The sequence below is a fragment of the Bacillus rossius genome (assembly GCF_032445375.1).
Source record: "Bacillus rossius redtenbacheri isolate Brsri chromosome 4 unlocalized genomic scaffold, Brsri_v3 Brsri_v3_scf4_2, whole genome shotgun sequence".
NCBI lineage: Eukaryota > Metazoa > Arthropoda > Insecta > Phasmatodea > Bacillidae > Bacillus > Bacillus rossius.
This window is the reverse complement of record NW_026962011.1, coordinates 3,628,253-3,644,976: the sequence shown is the minus strand read 5'-3', so window position 1 is coordinate 3,644,976 and position 16,724 is coordinate 3,628,253.

Sequence of the window (16,724 nt, the reverse complement as noted above, 5' to 3'; positions counted from 1 at the left end):
TCGTTGTCAGAAACAGCCCAAGTCGGCTTATCGGCCAGCCATTCGTCCAAAGCTTTCGAGTTACACTCTGCACACTGCAACCTCTTTTTACGCCGTTGTAATTCATGTAATTTATCGGCATATTTCACAACAAGGACGATTCCAGTTCCGACAATTCCATGGATGTGTCAGACTAACCTGATTGTGCAACGACAAAAAATGTGCTACGAAAAAACAATGTCTGCCATTCTAGCATTTGGAAAGTGTGGTATGCTTACTGAACTCGACAAGACAGAAGAACTACCCTACTTACCTAAAGAATTTTTGCTGGTGTATGCAGCCAATCAAATAAAGTGGGTATTCGACTACTTGTCTACAAATTTGAAAAATGATCCGGACATAGTGGATTGCCTGCCGTGCACCGAGTGTTTCGACAATGACAGGCCTGAACAAGACACACCTTCAACACCGCACAGTCGTGGATGGTGCAAGAAACTACATGAAATTATTTAAAATAATGTGTATTACATAATAATGTCTCAGTACGTAAAATGTTGCGCTACAGTGAGGACATGGATTATGTGATTTTATTAAAGGGTCATAAAACCATTACTTATAGTTCGGACGGATATGTTGTGTTCTCCGAACAGTGTAAAGATGGTTGTCATGTTGGTTATTTACATGGAGAGAAATCGGTAATAAAAATATTTGAAACTAAAACGTGTGATTCTTCAAAATGTCCTGTTTTTAATATTAATACTTTAGATAATGTACCTAATACAGAAACAAGTTCTACAGAAATTAATTGTGATTGTAACTGTCATCACCACTATCATGGTTTCTGTGAATGCATTCGCCGACTGTTTGCATATATTTTTAAGCGATGAGTCATACAGACAGGTTTTAACCGGTTATATGTAAAAGCCGATCGGTAGTATATGTAAAAAGCCGGTCAGTACGAGTTTGGAAGCCTCAGAATGCAGACGTTTCATCCTGCTAATCCGTACGTCAGTGTGAAACAAGCTTTATCCCAGGTAAGCTACTCTTACTGGAATGGCGGGGACTTAAAAAGCTATACGGAGACATGTGACGGACTATTTCATACTATAGTTTCCGATGACTTGAATTCATACGAACATTGTCAAAATATTGTTAGCTGTCAAATTTACGGACAGTGCCCCGTGTTTTACATGAGGGAAAAAACTGTACTACCGAGTTCTATCGATCAAGTAATTGAGTTCGCCAAGAATCAAGAAAGACTACCTCTTCATTCACCTGAATGTGCTACTATACAATTCTACAATCCTGCAACAAACTGTATTACTACGAGTGAAATTGGTATTCAAACCACGAAAGAACAAATTTCCAACGTGCGAAAAGTGTACCAGAAAGAAAAAAATCCTCGCAAGCCTGCTAAAAACAATTTGAAAACTACAAGTACTTTCTTCAGTCTCGAACCAGCAGCCCTGCATACTGCGGATGTTCAACGGATTGTACGCAATGAAATGCAAAAGATTTTAAAAAGTATGTCGGAGATAATAAATGTAGAATAAATTTTTAATGTTTTAGTTTTGTAATGTGTTCTTACTTTTAATAAATGTATTAAACTTACCTGATTTATTTATTTCCTTACATATCTATAATGAGTATTTAGCTGCTCGAGTGTCAGCTGGCGCCACAAAGTCGCAGACCTTTTGTAGCATGTGCGTCATGACTGCAGCTCGAGTGCTTGGACTGTTGACGAGCTGTTTGTGGCAGGCTCAGACATTCCTGAGCACCTCATGGCGCCACAAAGTCGCGGACTAATGGACCTGCTACGACATGCACGGTCACGTATATTGTTCGGGCCCCCCTCAGCACTGCGAGACGACATTCCTGAGTGATGAGTCACGATGCATGCAGTGCCTCGCCGCCTTATCACCTAGGTCATTAGTGGTTTTACCCGACTCACCAGTGGTAGGGTATCTGCTCCACACCTCTCATAGACCTGCCACGACCTGCGCATGAGTCATGCTGGGTTTTTCCGAAGACAAAGGTACTTCCCCTCCACATACTACATTCCTATTGGTAGGTTCGGTAAAAATACTCTGTTCCTATTGGCTGTATTGGGAGGTCCGCGACTATAAAAGGACAGGATTAGAGGGTCGGAGCTTCATTGTGAGTTTGGAGTTTGAGTGAGTTAGTTCGTGTGTGAGTTTCGCTGCTACCACGATTCCTACCGCCAACGCTACATCGCCTTCTACAGCTCCACTGCACCATTTTCTGAGGTATGCTACATGTTTCGATATGTTTCTCAGCTTAAACTTTTTTGTAGGTTATCAGCTTAAACTTCTTTTAGGTTATTAGCTAATTTTTTCTGTATACTTTAACTTTTATGTATGCTAGCAGGAATATTTTTTTCAGCTTTGGATTTTCGACTAACTGTTTCTCTGTACTTAAACTTTTGTATAAGCTAGCAGGAATATTTTTCAGCTAACTACTTCTCTGTACTTGAACTTTTGTATAAGCTATCAGTAATATTTTTCAGCTAACTACTTCTCTGTACTTGAACTTTAGTGTATGTCAGCAGGACTTGGACTTAAACTTATGTGTGGGTAACCAGGAATTGTTTAGCTTAAACTTTTAACAGCACTTTAAATATTCTAGCATTGTTAGGTTGTGCATTAGACTAGTTTTGAATATGTTTAGTTAACATTGAATAATTTTTCAGCTTTAACTTTAATCAGTACTTTAAATATTCTACCATTTTTTAGGATTGTACATGAAGGAGTAGCTTTGAGGTTATGTTTGTAACTTTTTTATTTAGTAAAATTGCTAACAGTTTAGGCTAGTAAGCTTGAGGACTAGAGTTTTGAGGGTATGTTTGCAACTTTTTTTATTTAGTTACATTGCTATCAGTTTAGGTTAGTAAGCTTGACGGCTAGAGTTTTGAGGTTATGTTTGAAACTTTTTTTATTTAGTAACATCGCTATCAGTTTAGGTTAGTAAGCTTGAGGGCTAGAGTTTTTGAGGTTATGTTTGTTTTCGTGTTAACATCTAGCAAGATTGTATTCTTAATTATTTTGTTACAGTTCTCCGTACGTCGAGCTTCCTTCGCGTGTTCCGTACGTCGAGACCAGTCTACCGATTGTCGAGATGTCGTCTACCATGCAGAAATGCCGTTTCTGTCCTGCTACCTTCACGGCAGGCAACAACCGCTACCGGCACGAGCGACAGTGTGCTGAGAATCAGCTTCGTGACTTCCAGCAGTGCCACCTGTGTGGGAAGATGGTCGCACGCAGCGACAAGATGCAGCAGCACCTTGTATCATGCACTGGTGCTGTCGCCACGACATCAGGCGTGCGGTGCAGTTTCTGCTATAAGGCCTTCGCCCGTGCTGATGTCGCCAGACTACATGAGAAGTCGGCTTGTGGCCTCAACCCTAACCGCATAGTGCATTCCTGCACGAACTGCGCTAAGGAGTTCGTCAGGGCTGACACTCTTCGCAACCACATTAAGGTGTGCAAGGGGCCTGCTCCGCCTCCAACAAAGAAGCAGAGGATGGCAGCAGTTAAGCCAGCAGTACTGCCTAAACCATCGACCAGCCGAACAAAGGTGGTGACCGGCGCGGGTTTGGCCAATACCCATGGCTTCATCACCGCCGAAGTGGGATTCAAGGGCAACTTGAAGACTTACGTTGCTGTAAATACGTCAAGTTCTGCCAAGGACATTTGTACGTACCTGGACTCCATCAAGGCAAAAATAATAAGCCAACTTGAGGAGGAGATTGAAGAGAATGGACCGCTGAAGTTTAATGTCGTTCTTGAGTGCGACTACGAAAAACCAGTAGATGCCTGTGAAGACAAGAGGGCCTTCAAAACCATTAATGTACCCCTCTACGCAGTTCACGAGGTGGATGAGGCAGTTACCGAGTCCATCTCCAAGATCTGCAAGGAGGAGGAAGACTACATGGGAAAGGGGTCCGGATGGACTTTGTCGGCCGTTAAGCGACTTCAACTCCGAATAAACAAGCTTGATCCACTCCGTGCCAGTTCCTACATAGAATTACCTACTTCCATCAAAGACAAATTCGCAGTGATAAATCCGCAAAACCTCGAAGATCACATGTGCTTCAAGTGGTCAATTCTTGTTAAGTACGTGGAAGGATGGAATCCTGAACGTGTCAACCAGCGCTACCGTGACCTGGAGGGGAAGTTCAACTTCAGCAACATTGACTTCCCTACTCCAATCAAGCAAATACCGCTGTTTGAAAAACAGAACCCCGGAGTCTCCATCAACATTTACAGTATCGACGAGAACCTGAATGTTGTTCCTGCACGAGTCGCTCCTGAAGAGAAAGAACATCATTTCGATCTGCTGCTCTTGGTCAATGACAATTCGTCCCATTTCACATTCATTAAAAATTTTTCTGCCCTGGTTCGCTCCCAACTCACTACACACACTGAGGCTATTCATGTTTGCAAAAGATGCTTTAAGCATTACGATGATCGGGATAGGGTTACAGGACTCACGGGTCTTCGGTGTTTGGAAAAACACAGTGAGCTCTGCAAACAGCATGCTGCTGTTAGGATGGAAATGCCTCAAGTTGATGAAAATGGTCAGCCTCCTGTTCTGAAGTTCAAAAACTTCCATCATGCTGATAAGATGCCTATCGTGGTATATTGCGACTTTGAGGCTATTCTAGAGAAAATCCATACATGTCACCCGAATCCTGATGAGCCATACACGCTGCAGTATCAAAAGCATAAGGCATATAGCTACTGCATTTACATGAAAGTGGATAACACCATCATCCCTGCACACCTCACTTCTTCACTTCCTTCACAGCCTGAAGTGTATCGTGGTTGTGACGCAGAGGATAAGTTCATTTCTCGCATTGTGGAAATTGGAAATGATGTCCAGAAAATCTTTTCCACATCTGTTCCAATGACTCCGCTCACGCATGCTCAAAACACCGCTTTTCTGCAAGCAAGATGTTGTTGCTACTGTGGAGGAAAGTTCGGGGGAAATTCAAAGAAAGTCCGTGATCATAATCACTTCACCGGCGAATTTATTGGGCCTGCATGTAATGACTGCAACCTTCTCAGGCGCAGACCAAAAAAGTTGATTGTGTTCTTCCACAACCTGGCCTACGACCAGAACTTCATTATCAGGAAGTTAGGGTACGACACTAAAGAAATTTTCATAATTCCGAATTCAGAGGAGAAGCTGATAACTTTTTCTAAGAAGTTACATGATAAGTTCAGCATTCAGTTTGTAGATACGTTCCGCTTCATGAGTCGTGGTCTCGCTTCGCTCGCTGAGTTCTTGCCTGCAGACAAGTTTGTCAGTACTGCTGAGTTTTTCGCTCCTGATGAGCTGGAATTGGTTACCCGCAAAGGAGTATTCCCATACGGTTTTGTAGATTCTTTTGTTCGACTAGACGATACTTGTCTTCCACCTATCGATGATTTCTACAATAGTCTGACTGATTCAGGGATTTCAGAGATGGAGTATGCTCATGCAGGGAAAGTCTGGGACAAGTTTCAGTGTGCTACTTTGGGGGAGTACGCTGACTTGTACCTAAAGACAGATGTCCTGATCCTGATGGATGTGTTCGAGAATTTTCGCAGTCTTTGCTTGGACACGTACAGTCTAGACCCCTCGCACTACATTTCTTGTCCAGGATTCGCTTTCGACGCGATGCTTCGTACCACAGGTGTAAAACTCGAGCTTCTGACAGATTATGACATGTACATGTTTGTGGAAGCAGGTATTCGCGGTGGTGTAGCGCAAAGCATCAAGAGGCATTGTGTGGCTAATAACACCTACGTGCCTGAGACATATGATGCATCCAAGCCATCCACCTATCTGGAGTACATTGATGCCAATAATTTGTATGGGTGGGCAATGTCTCTGCCGCTCCCCATTCGTCATTTCAAATGGTCAGACACATCCATTAATGTTATGTCTGTACCGGATGATTCTCCTATCGGGTACATTATCGAGTGTGATGTGGAGTACCCTCCCGAGCTCTATGAAAGTCACAAAGACCTGCCGTTTCTTCCCGTGAATCAATGTCCGCCTGGCTCAAAGCAATCGAAACTCATGACAACGCTGGAAAATAAGGAACATTACATTGTACACTACAGAAACCTCCAGCAAGCAGTATCACACGGGTTGATGGTTACTAAGATACACAGAGTCCTACAGTTTGAGCAGTCGGCATGGTTGGAGCCGTATATTCAGCTCAACACCAACAAACGCAAAGCAGCAGCCAACGAGTTCGAGAAGGAGTTCTTTAAGTTGGCTGTGAACTCCACGTTCGGGAAACTTATGGAGAACAAGAGGCGGAGGCTCAAAATGGAGCTGGTGTGCTCCGAGAAGAGATTTAAGAAACTGGTGTGTCGCCCATCCTTCAAGGACCTCACGATGTATGAACCGAATTTAACGCTTGTCCACCTGAACCATGAGACCATCATTTTTGACAAACCGATCTATGCCGGACTAGCAGTACTCGACCTTTCCAAAACACTCATGTACGACTTCCACTACAATACTATGAAACCCCGATACAATGATAATATTCATCTAGCATACATGGACACCGACAGTTTTGTCTACGAGATCCATACACAGGACTTCTACCATGACCTCAAAGCCGACTTCACATTAATGGCGAAGTTCGACACAAGCTGCTACCCTTCCGACCACCCTTGCTTCTCCCCAGTCAACAAAAAGGTTGTTGGCAAATTCAAGGACGAGTGTGGAGGAGAAGTAATGAGCGAGTTTGTCAGTCTACGGGCCAAACTCTATGCCTACAAGTGCGGTGGCAAGGTCGAGAAAAAGGCCAAGGGCATCCAGCGTTGTGTGGTCAAAAATCGCATCACATTCGGTGACTACCTGGATGCCCTGCAAGACCACCGCACAAGGAGGGCAGGCGTTAGAGCCATACGGTCGAGGCAGCATGTGCTGTATAGTGAGTATAGTAATAAGCTGGCCATCACGTGGGAGGATGATAAGCGACGTATCTGCGAGGATGGTATCCGCACAATCCCCCACGGCTATATAGGAGACGACGAATAATTTTTTTCTGCAAATAGTTTGGGTGTTGCTGTTTCAATTTGTTGTATAGTTTCAGTTTTTTTTGTTGTATAGTTTCAATCTTTTGTATAGTCTCAATTTTTGTTGTATTGTTTCCATTTCTGTTGTATATTTTCCGTTTTTTTGTTTTATAGTTTCCATTTTTTGTTTTATAGTTTCCATTTTTTGTTTTATAGTTTCCATTTTCGTTGTATAGTTTCCATTTTTGCTATATGGTTTCATTTTTAGTTGTATAGATTCGTTTGATGTGTATGTATTTTTCTTTAATCCAGAATTTGTTTTTGTAGCGTTCGAGGTTATTTAAATAAATATGATAATACCTACATACTGCTTATTATTTTAAATATAGAACCTTTATTCCTCAAGGTACTTATGCTTAATTTGATATCGTAAAATGGTCATGTAATTATACATAAACACCTAAATATCTGCTCCCATGCAGCTTTTTAAACACGAGTACGCAAACACGGACTCTGAAAAATTTCTGGTCCGCTAAGATGGAGTAATAAATTTATATTTTTTTAAAATTATAATTACTTTAACTATCGCATCCGCAGCAATGAAATAATAACATATATGTAAGTTAAAACCTGTAAATGATTATGCCTTTAAGAATAAATAGTTGTCACAACAACAAAATGACTGAGGATTTTATGGTCTATAAGGATCATAACAACATTGGTACGGGATAGAAAGTCGGCCTTACATACACTAAGGTGCTTTAGGATGGTGATGACATCATCGGATGAAATCAATATGGCGGAATCCAGGATGGCTGCCTCCAGCAGACGATAATGGTTTAGATTATTGTTTTTATAATAAATTTATTTAAAAAGATGGTGGTGTTACGAAAAATTGTGACAGGGATGAGTGGGGTGTTCGATGATGTAAACGTAATGTATAGGAGTGTGGTGCTAGATAATTGTAACATTTAATTAAAATTAAATTATTAATTTTTATTTTTTTAATTAAAATCGGATAATAAATAAGGATTTTCAAGATGGCGGATGAAACTCGAAATGTCGGGATGTTCTAGAAAACAAAATGGTCGTCGGGGTCAAAGGTAAAAGTCAAATTCAAGATGGCGGCCGGAAGTGACGTAATCCAAGATGGCCGCCGGAAGTGACGTAATCCAAGATGGCCGCCGGAAGTGACGTAATCCAAGATGGCCGCCGGAAGTGACGTAATCCAAGATGGCCGCCGGAAGTGACGTAATCCAAGATGGCCGCCGGAAGTGACGTAATCCAAGATGGCGGCCGGAAGTGACGTAATCCAAGATGGCGGCCGGATGTGACGTAATCCAAGATGGCGACCGGATGTGACGTAATCCAAGATGGTCGCTGCGGATCCCCGGATCCCCCACCACCCACCGGTGCCCCCATACATACCAAATACACCTACTTATTTCTTTACATTATACAAAAGCAAGTAAAACAAGCCATTATTGTATGTAGCCAGATTTCCTCAGTTCCTTGAGTATGAAGGATATTTCTTTGATGCACGAATAGTTTCCTGCACAAAGCGAACCATGTAGAAGTCTTAGCCGGTCAACCAATATGTTTGGATCTTTCCATGATGTGTAATCAATCTCTTCTACCACCATCTTCCTTGCACCTTTATAATAAATATTATGGTTCTCTGGTGTCTTCCGTTTTACCACCAACCTCAGGTTAACTTTCATTTTTGAGACGGTGATCATCACAAGCTTGATCAGATTTATTTAATATATCACGTCGTTTCCATCGTTTCGGTCTCAGGACACCACCACATTCTTCGATCTTGTCAGCTTTAGGTGCTTCATCATAGTCTATGTCTTTGTCAACAGCCTCAGAGTCACTGTAACAATCACCGTAGAAGGAATCGTCTTCACCCAATTTACCGTAAGAATTCGATGTTGATGATGTTGAAGTGTCTTCATCGTCTTCATGCTTCCTTTTTAGGAGTCCATCATTTCTACAAAGTAGGAAAGATCTACTTGAATTCGGCTGTAATATATTCTCATTTTTCACGTTAAGGATTCTTCCACTGTCTTCATTCTTCCGTAAATCATCAACCTCCTTCAATTTAAGTTCTTTGTCGAGATCGGAAGAGCCAGGAAAATTATTGTCGTAATGTAGATCACGCTTCCTTAGTCTAGTAGATTCATCGTTGCCCTCTAGGTTGTACGCAGGCTTGACGTTACAAGTTCTGCCATGTCTTTTTAAGCTCTCTCTCCGCGTAAACGACTTGCTACATCGAACACATTTTATCATATTGCGTAGTGGATTTTTAACACAGTCATTTTTCTCGTGTTGTCTTTTATTCTTTCTCAAGATAAACTCTTTGCTGCAAAACTCACACCTATGTTCTTTCGATACAGCGTCAGATCCTGAATCGGAATTCATATTAGTTACCGAGACTAATGCCAGATGCAAACTAAGAGTTTTAAATTAATAACCATTACTTAAATACAATTTTTTAAATATTTCGTTAGCGAGAGTTAATTTATCTTATGCAAAGGTACTTGCTGCAACTAGTTCCGCTTTTTAACATCAGATGACATCACGTATTGCTTGCTGGTAAATAATATTTATTTCTTTTATGCAGGATGCGGGATGCTCACTATCGATCGTATAAGAATGATAGCTACGATAGTCTCCAAGGAGAAGGAAGTTCGTCCTTCCTGATAGTGCTTCTCAGATTTCTCACGGTCCACCATCTTGGATAGCGACGTCACGGTGGTCATAATGGATGTGTGTGACCTTGAACTTTGACCGAAACTGCAGGAATGATCGCAAGCACACGGATTAACCATCAAAATATTAACAAGAATAATCGGGAGCACACGGAGAAAACCACCATAATATTGTCAAGAATAATCGGAAGCTCACGGAGAAAACCACCATATTATTGTCAAGAATAATCAGGAGCACACGGAGAAAACCACCATAATATTAACAATAATAATCGGAAGCACACCGTGAAAACCACCATAATATTGAAAAGAATAATCGGAAGCACACGGAGAAAACCACCACAAGTTTTCTTTAATAAAAATACAGAAAAAAAATTTTTAATAAATAACAAAAAAATTAATAAAAAATTTTAAATGACAAAATAAAATACAAAAATAGATAAAATTCTGGCTTGTACTAGAACTATATCTTTGCTCAACAATGAGAAGTTCACAAGCTAGCAGAATCTGTTTATGTATTTTTGTATTTTATTTTTTCATTTACTGTTACTGTGACAAGATTTTCTCAAACAGCAGCAATGCTCGACGGCATGAGAAGAGAGAATGTGCCAATAACCTTTATCGTAAAATGTTTGTTTGTGAGAAATGTCATAAGCAGTTTGCCAGAAAAGATAATATGAAAACGCACATGAAGGCATGCAAAGGTCCTGCTGTGCGGCAGAAAGTAAAGGTTTCGGCGCAACAACGATGCATCGATGTGCATAAGAGTATGCCTGGAAATGGTACTACTGTTGCAACGCCTGTATCTGGATCAGGTCTGAAAGGTTCGTCTTCATCACCACGGTATCCTTGCAGCTACTGTGATACGTTGTTCGTATTTTCCCATGATGCACGAAGACATGAGCGGAGCAAATGCACGAAGAATCCTTCTCGTATGAAGTTTCGATGTGATGAGTGCCTTAAATGGTTTAGTCGAATTGACAGTTTGCGACATCATGCGAAAAAATGTAAAGGTGGAGTCTGTGCTCCTACTGCTGAACTACCTGCTGCCATTTTGACTCCTCGCTTTAGATTGGAGACTCGTGAGCGTACAAGCAAAGAACAGATGTGCAGAAACCGATTGCTATGACGTCTGAACATGAAAATAAACCTAAGACTGTGTTCGGTGCATTACAAGTAAACGATAATGGCATCTACTTGGCGCAGTCTGCATTTCGTGGAACGTTGAAAGACTATTATTATCTAAATACGTTCGGTGAGTCGAAGGACATTTGTACTTTTCTTGATGATATCAGACAGGACATAATCAATCAGCTTACTGATGACGTAGCAACAAACGGACCTTTGAAGTATAACTTGTGGTTGGACTGTTTATATGGAAAGCCATATCCGTTAGATGACAAAGTGACGAAGTGTGCATTCAAGACATCGGCTGCAGTAATTTACAGTTCTGACGATGTGAAGCAAACTGTTAAAAACGGTATCCAGAAACTCTGTCAAGAAGAGGAGAACTATGTCAGTAAAGGTTCTGGTTTGACTCTGTCTAGTATAAACCGATTGGAGCTAAGAATTAGTCATTTCACACCGATGCGGAACTAAATGATTGATTACAAAGTTGCTGGCTTTCGTAAGTGATCCTGTAGTAGAATATAAATTATGTAATAAATATTATGTTTGTAAAAGAACTTGTGGTGTTTAATTCCTCAAACCTGTTACTATTATGTTAAATTGTTATATTTAAAAAAAATTTTCATCGTCCAGAATCGTACCAAGGACCTAAGTCGATCTAATTAATCGGTACATCGATTGGAAATTTATTTAATGATTTCTGAACTTTTTCCCGAATCTCTAGCAATATAATTACGAATTTTCCAAGATGGTGGTGTTGATGGCTTATAGGATGATGGTAGTAGAGGTTTTAAAGTTTTTTTAAGAATGTTGAACATGGTTTATTGAAATTATTATTTTTTTACATAAAATTAAACATTATTGTATCGATCGGGTATCGAACCAAGGACTGAAACTGATCGAATCAATCTGTAAAATGATGAGTGATTTATTTAATGAATTTTGGAATTTTTCCCGAATTTATATCTAAATAATTACGGATTTTCAAGATGGCGGCCAAATGGCAAGATGGCGGGTGTCACAGCAATAATAAATGATTACTGCACTCTGGCGGATAAGAACTAAACTAACATGGCGTCAGCGCACTTTCGCCGACGAAAACAAGATGGTGGTCTCCAGCAACGAAGACAAGATGGCGGACATGACGTCATACTAGGTGACGATATATATGCTTTGAAAAAAAGTGGTGGGAGTCAGTCTGCCTGCAGCCACTGTGAGGAAGTATCGGCTGCCATTTTTAATTTTTTTTTGCCCTCGTCGGGGTCGAATCGAGGACTCCGAACTCCGTGTCGTAAAAGTATATTTTTTATAAAAAAATTATTAAAATTTTATTAATTGAATTTTTTTATAATTTTTAAAAAAATTTTCATTAAAATCGGATAATAAATAAAAAAGTTAAAGATGGCGGGCGTAACGGAAACTGCAACGGTGACGTCATAATCCTATAAATGACTTAACGGTGGCTTGAGTTAAGGATGCTTAAGCCAGTTTTAGGAATTTTCAGCCGCTGGGATTTTTAAGGAATAAAATGGGAAATTTTCCCTCGAAACGGGAATTTTCCCCTCGAAAACGGGATATTTTTCTTAAAACGGGAAATTTTGAGTCATTTTGAGTCAATTTTGAGGAATTTTGAGGAATTTTTGAGTCCAAGATGGCCGCCGTGACGTCACAATCCAATATGGCGGACACCGGCTCCGGCTCCACTCGCCAGCGCCAGTTTCAGAACATACATTCGTATACTACTACAGTTTAATATCTTATTCCGAAATAAAAAGTACTTTTCGGCCTTCAACGAATTCTTAAATGCTTTTCATAAGCGGACCCCACTCGGATATCTTGAGCAGTTTTGAAATCACGTTGTTTTTCCTAAAGCTCTGCGCACCTTGTTCAGAGAGTGCGTATCCGTGGGACGTGTCACCCAGGAAAATATTCGCGTGGAAAAGAGAGAGCTCAACTATCACCTCGACTGGGCCAAGGTTTCCCGAGTCATTTAGTCACGCTAATAGGGGTGACACGTAGTGTTGTGAGAAACAATTTTTGGCGAGGAAATCTATTCCAGGAGAAGCAGTGCAATGATGATAATCGTTGTGTTCTGACAGTCCTCTCCCGAAAAAATTTGGATTTTAAGGTGTAATTAGTGCTATTTTAGCAGTTTTCGGTTCTTAAATTTAAATATTTCAATGGTAAAAATTTTATTAATTTTAATATGAAATTTGTTTGAGTGAAGAATAAGAAATTAATTAAAGATTTGGTGCTAAGAGGGGGGTTTGAACCCCTAAAACCCCCTCCCTGGCTACGCCCCTGCATGCAAACAGTGGCTGTTTGTTGCATACCATTCTGGCTAATGTGGAAACAGTACGAGGTTGAATCTTGGTCTTTGCTATGTACAAAATCATTGCATGAGTTGCTTATAAATCTTAATAATGGTGGTATAGAACCAATCGAAATTAATCAGAACACTGCCTTAAATCTTCGTAAAGTGTCACGAATTGTCCTTTTATTGTAAATATCACTGTCATTCAGGGGATTCGCCCAGAATGCCTTTTGTTTCTTTTTTTTTTCCTTCCCTTTTTGCAACACAAATCGCTATTGTTAGTAATTTGCAGAATTAATTTCACGTCCTATTACAGCGCGAAAGGAGACAAAAAGTGATTTTAAAGCACTCATCTGAACAAAACAAAGAACGTATTAAAAGCACTAACGTCAAGTTTCAACGCAACACTTTTTTTAACTCTCGTGCCAATGAGGCCATATAGTCTGAAATAAAATATTTCATCCTTTTTTTCCCGTGCAACTTATCTCGTATAAGAACAAAGAGTTAAACATGATTTATACTCGTATTAAATTTATTGACAAATTGGCCGCGGTCATGTTAGGGTGTTACCAGTTACCTGGTAACTTTCTCCATAGGTTGGCAATCCGAGTTAAGCACGTTTCTATATTTTATTTTCATAATACGCTCTTATAATTTTTTTTTTTATTCTGTTAATTTTAATGGTTAATTTATTTTTATAGTTTTTAAATGATTTCCCGTGTTCATTTTCTGGTATATATTTGTGCTTATCGGCACGCCTGCCAATCTCTTCTGCGGTTGTTTTCTGCGCGAGTCCCGAGCGGAACCGAAGACGTAGCGAGAACGGCCGACGAGACCGTTGAGGGCGAAAACCTACTAAGGGCCGGTTTTATGACCTCCGGCTAAAGTTCCGGCTAAAATTTAACCGCAGGCTAGCTCTTATTTCGGTTTTATGACTCCCTGTTAACGTCTACCTTCCAGTTAAAGTCCCGGCTAACCTAGCGGGTGGATGAACCCGCCGCTAGCTGCTTAACCGGAGGCTAAGCAACAGAAAATAAAATGGCGATGTATCAGGCGAGGTTAGTTGTTGTTAGTGATGATGACTATTTGAGGAATTCTATTGAATATTTGCAGGATGCGATGGAATAATTTATTACTAAATGTAAAATGCTTCGCTTTCGTCAAAGTTTTATTAAAAATTACATGGCATGAAAGTGTAGTCACGCTTTTCTATTCTCGTCGAGTCGTGTATTATTATTTGACTTTAATTGATCACGAAGTACATAAACGTATGCTATGTATATAAATTTAAATGTTCCTGCTTAAGAATATGTGTAAATAAGTGAATTTTAAAATTGCAAAACGAGGGTTATTATTACCGGTAGGTACCTATAAAATGCGTGTTTTCGTGGAAGTTGTATCTGTGAATTTTTATTCGTAATACAGTGGACATATGCCGGGAATGAAATGCACTTCATACGACTTCAGACGTGGTTATAATTCAATGAATGCAATTGAATGTGAAAATAAATGTTACCCAATTATCCCTTCCCTATTTTACAAACCATTAGGTACTTATTATCTACCTGCCACGCAAGTGAAAAACGAAAACAGCACTGGAATTATTCTGTTTACCGTATCCAAGTTTATCCCTTGATCCTATCGGCATGACCCTTTATATGTTGGTCTTGTTTTACATTATACTTGCTGTTTTAATTTAGAATGTTGAAAAATCCTGTACACAACACAAAATACCTAACATATCACGATGCAAACAAATTATGTCAGGTCTTGTAAAAATATATTTCTTTCGTATACATTTTACAATCATAATTATTTCCCCAGTGAATATATCTAGGATCTCTCGACCTACTAAATTAAAACAGCAAACATCCTATACCACAAACTAATTCCATCAGGATCGGATTCATTTGGATACGTGATACGAAACTATTAGTACAAAAATGAAACCTACACCAGTGAAATGAAAATTGACAAGTATTTTCCCGAAACGGGGTCTATATTATTTGATTATGAAATAAATTTATGAAAGAAATAAGTGTTCTCTAGCAAAAATGTCATCCCTATTTATTTGTTGGTATAGAATTACTTCGTTAGTTTTGGCTTAATATATAACCTAACAAAATCATGAGTTCCAATACAAGAGTAAAGTTGAAAACACACGGTTTTGAATCGTAAATTGTAATTTTATGGTTTAATACAAAGCAGGTTTGACGTCAAAGTAGTTTTTGGTTAATTTAATTATATCTGTTGCAAGATAAAGTTCGCGGCATATTTCTTTACTGCAGCTGTAAATATTCCGAATCACAATACAAACAAACAGCTGACTAACATTCTACCAGAAAAAATAACTGTCTTGCAACAAAAGTTACCAAATTCTGTTTTATTTCATTACCAACACACCCATTATTACACCACACGCTTCGTCAGGTTACGGTTAGCCAACCGCAGGCTAAGTATGGGTCATAATACACCCCTCGTTCGTTAACCGGAGGCTAGCCTTACCTGGAGGCTAGCTAACCTGTGGATTTAGCCGGAGGTCATAATATCGGCCCTAAGTCGGAAGACAAATTATAGTGTCACATTATTAATTTGTTTCAAATATAAATATATAAATAAACATGAATTAACGTAATTATTACCTACTCATTTGAAAATAAATAACAGGTCAGGATATAAATAAATTTTGATCAATGAATATTTATTAATTAGCAATAAATATTACTTACTGTTGAAATACTCAAACCATAAAGAAAATTTTCAAAGCTAAGATAGATTATAAAAAATTAGTGTTTAATTTTATTTTATAGGCTACTCTATACAGATTAGATGCGATCGAAAAATTTTCTGAATTGATTTTGTCGTTCTGAAAATATCACTTTATCATTGAGTTATATTGCACCAGATTTTGCCAATAGGAAAAAATGGATACAAATCAATGTTTCTTCTGATTATAAATAAGGAGAGTAAATAATTACTTTAAATAATTTTCGTAAATGTTAATTTTATTCAAAACCTCATTATTTAATTTAACTGTTTAAATATATTTAATTTCTATAATGAATTGTTTAATTTTGCGAGAAATAAAAGAAAACGAAAATTTAAAAATTAAATTGGTTCTACTTGGTATCAAATCCAAGCCAACCGATTGTCAGATTATGTATTTCACAACTACAACATGCCACTTAACAAAAATAATGAAAAACTAGTTTTCAAATTGTACTTTAATTTTTTTTAACCGAGTTGTTAAGTAGGTATAAAAAAAGGAAAAAAACTTGGCAGTTTTAAGGCGTAATTTTTATTACTGCCATGCACAATAAAAAAGTGAGGCATTCTCTCTCACCACTTCAACTCAATTAACAAATGCACCTATAAGGCATTTACCAAGGCACCAAAAGATATTTAAAAAAATAGTGATCTCGGAAAAATTTAAAACATTGAGACGGAATTAGGAATAATGTCATATTTTATACGTAACTCCCATTTAACACAATGTTAATAATGGGTTTTACTACTACTAGCGCTTTTAGTTCGCAGGTCGTCGCA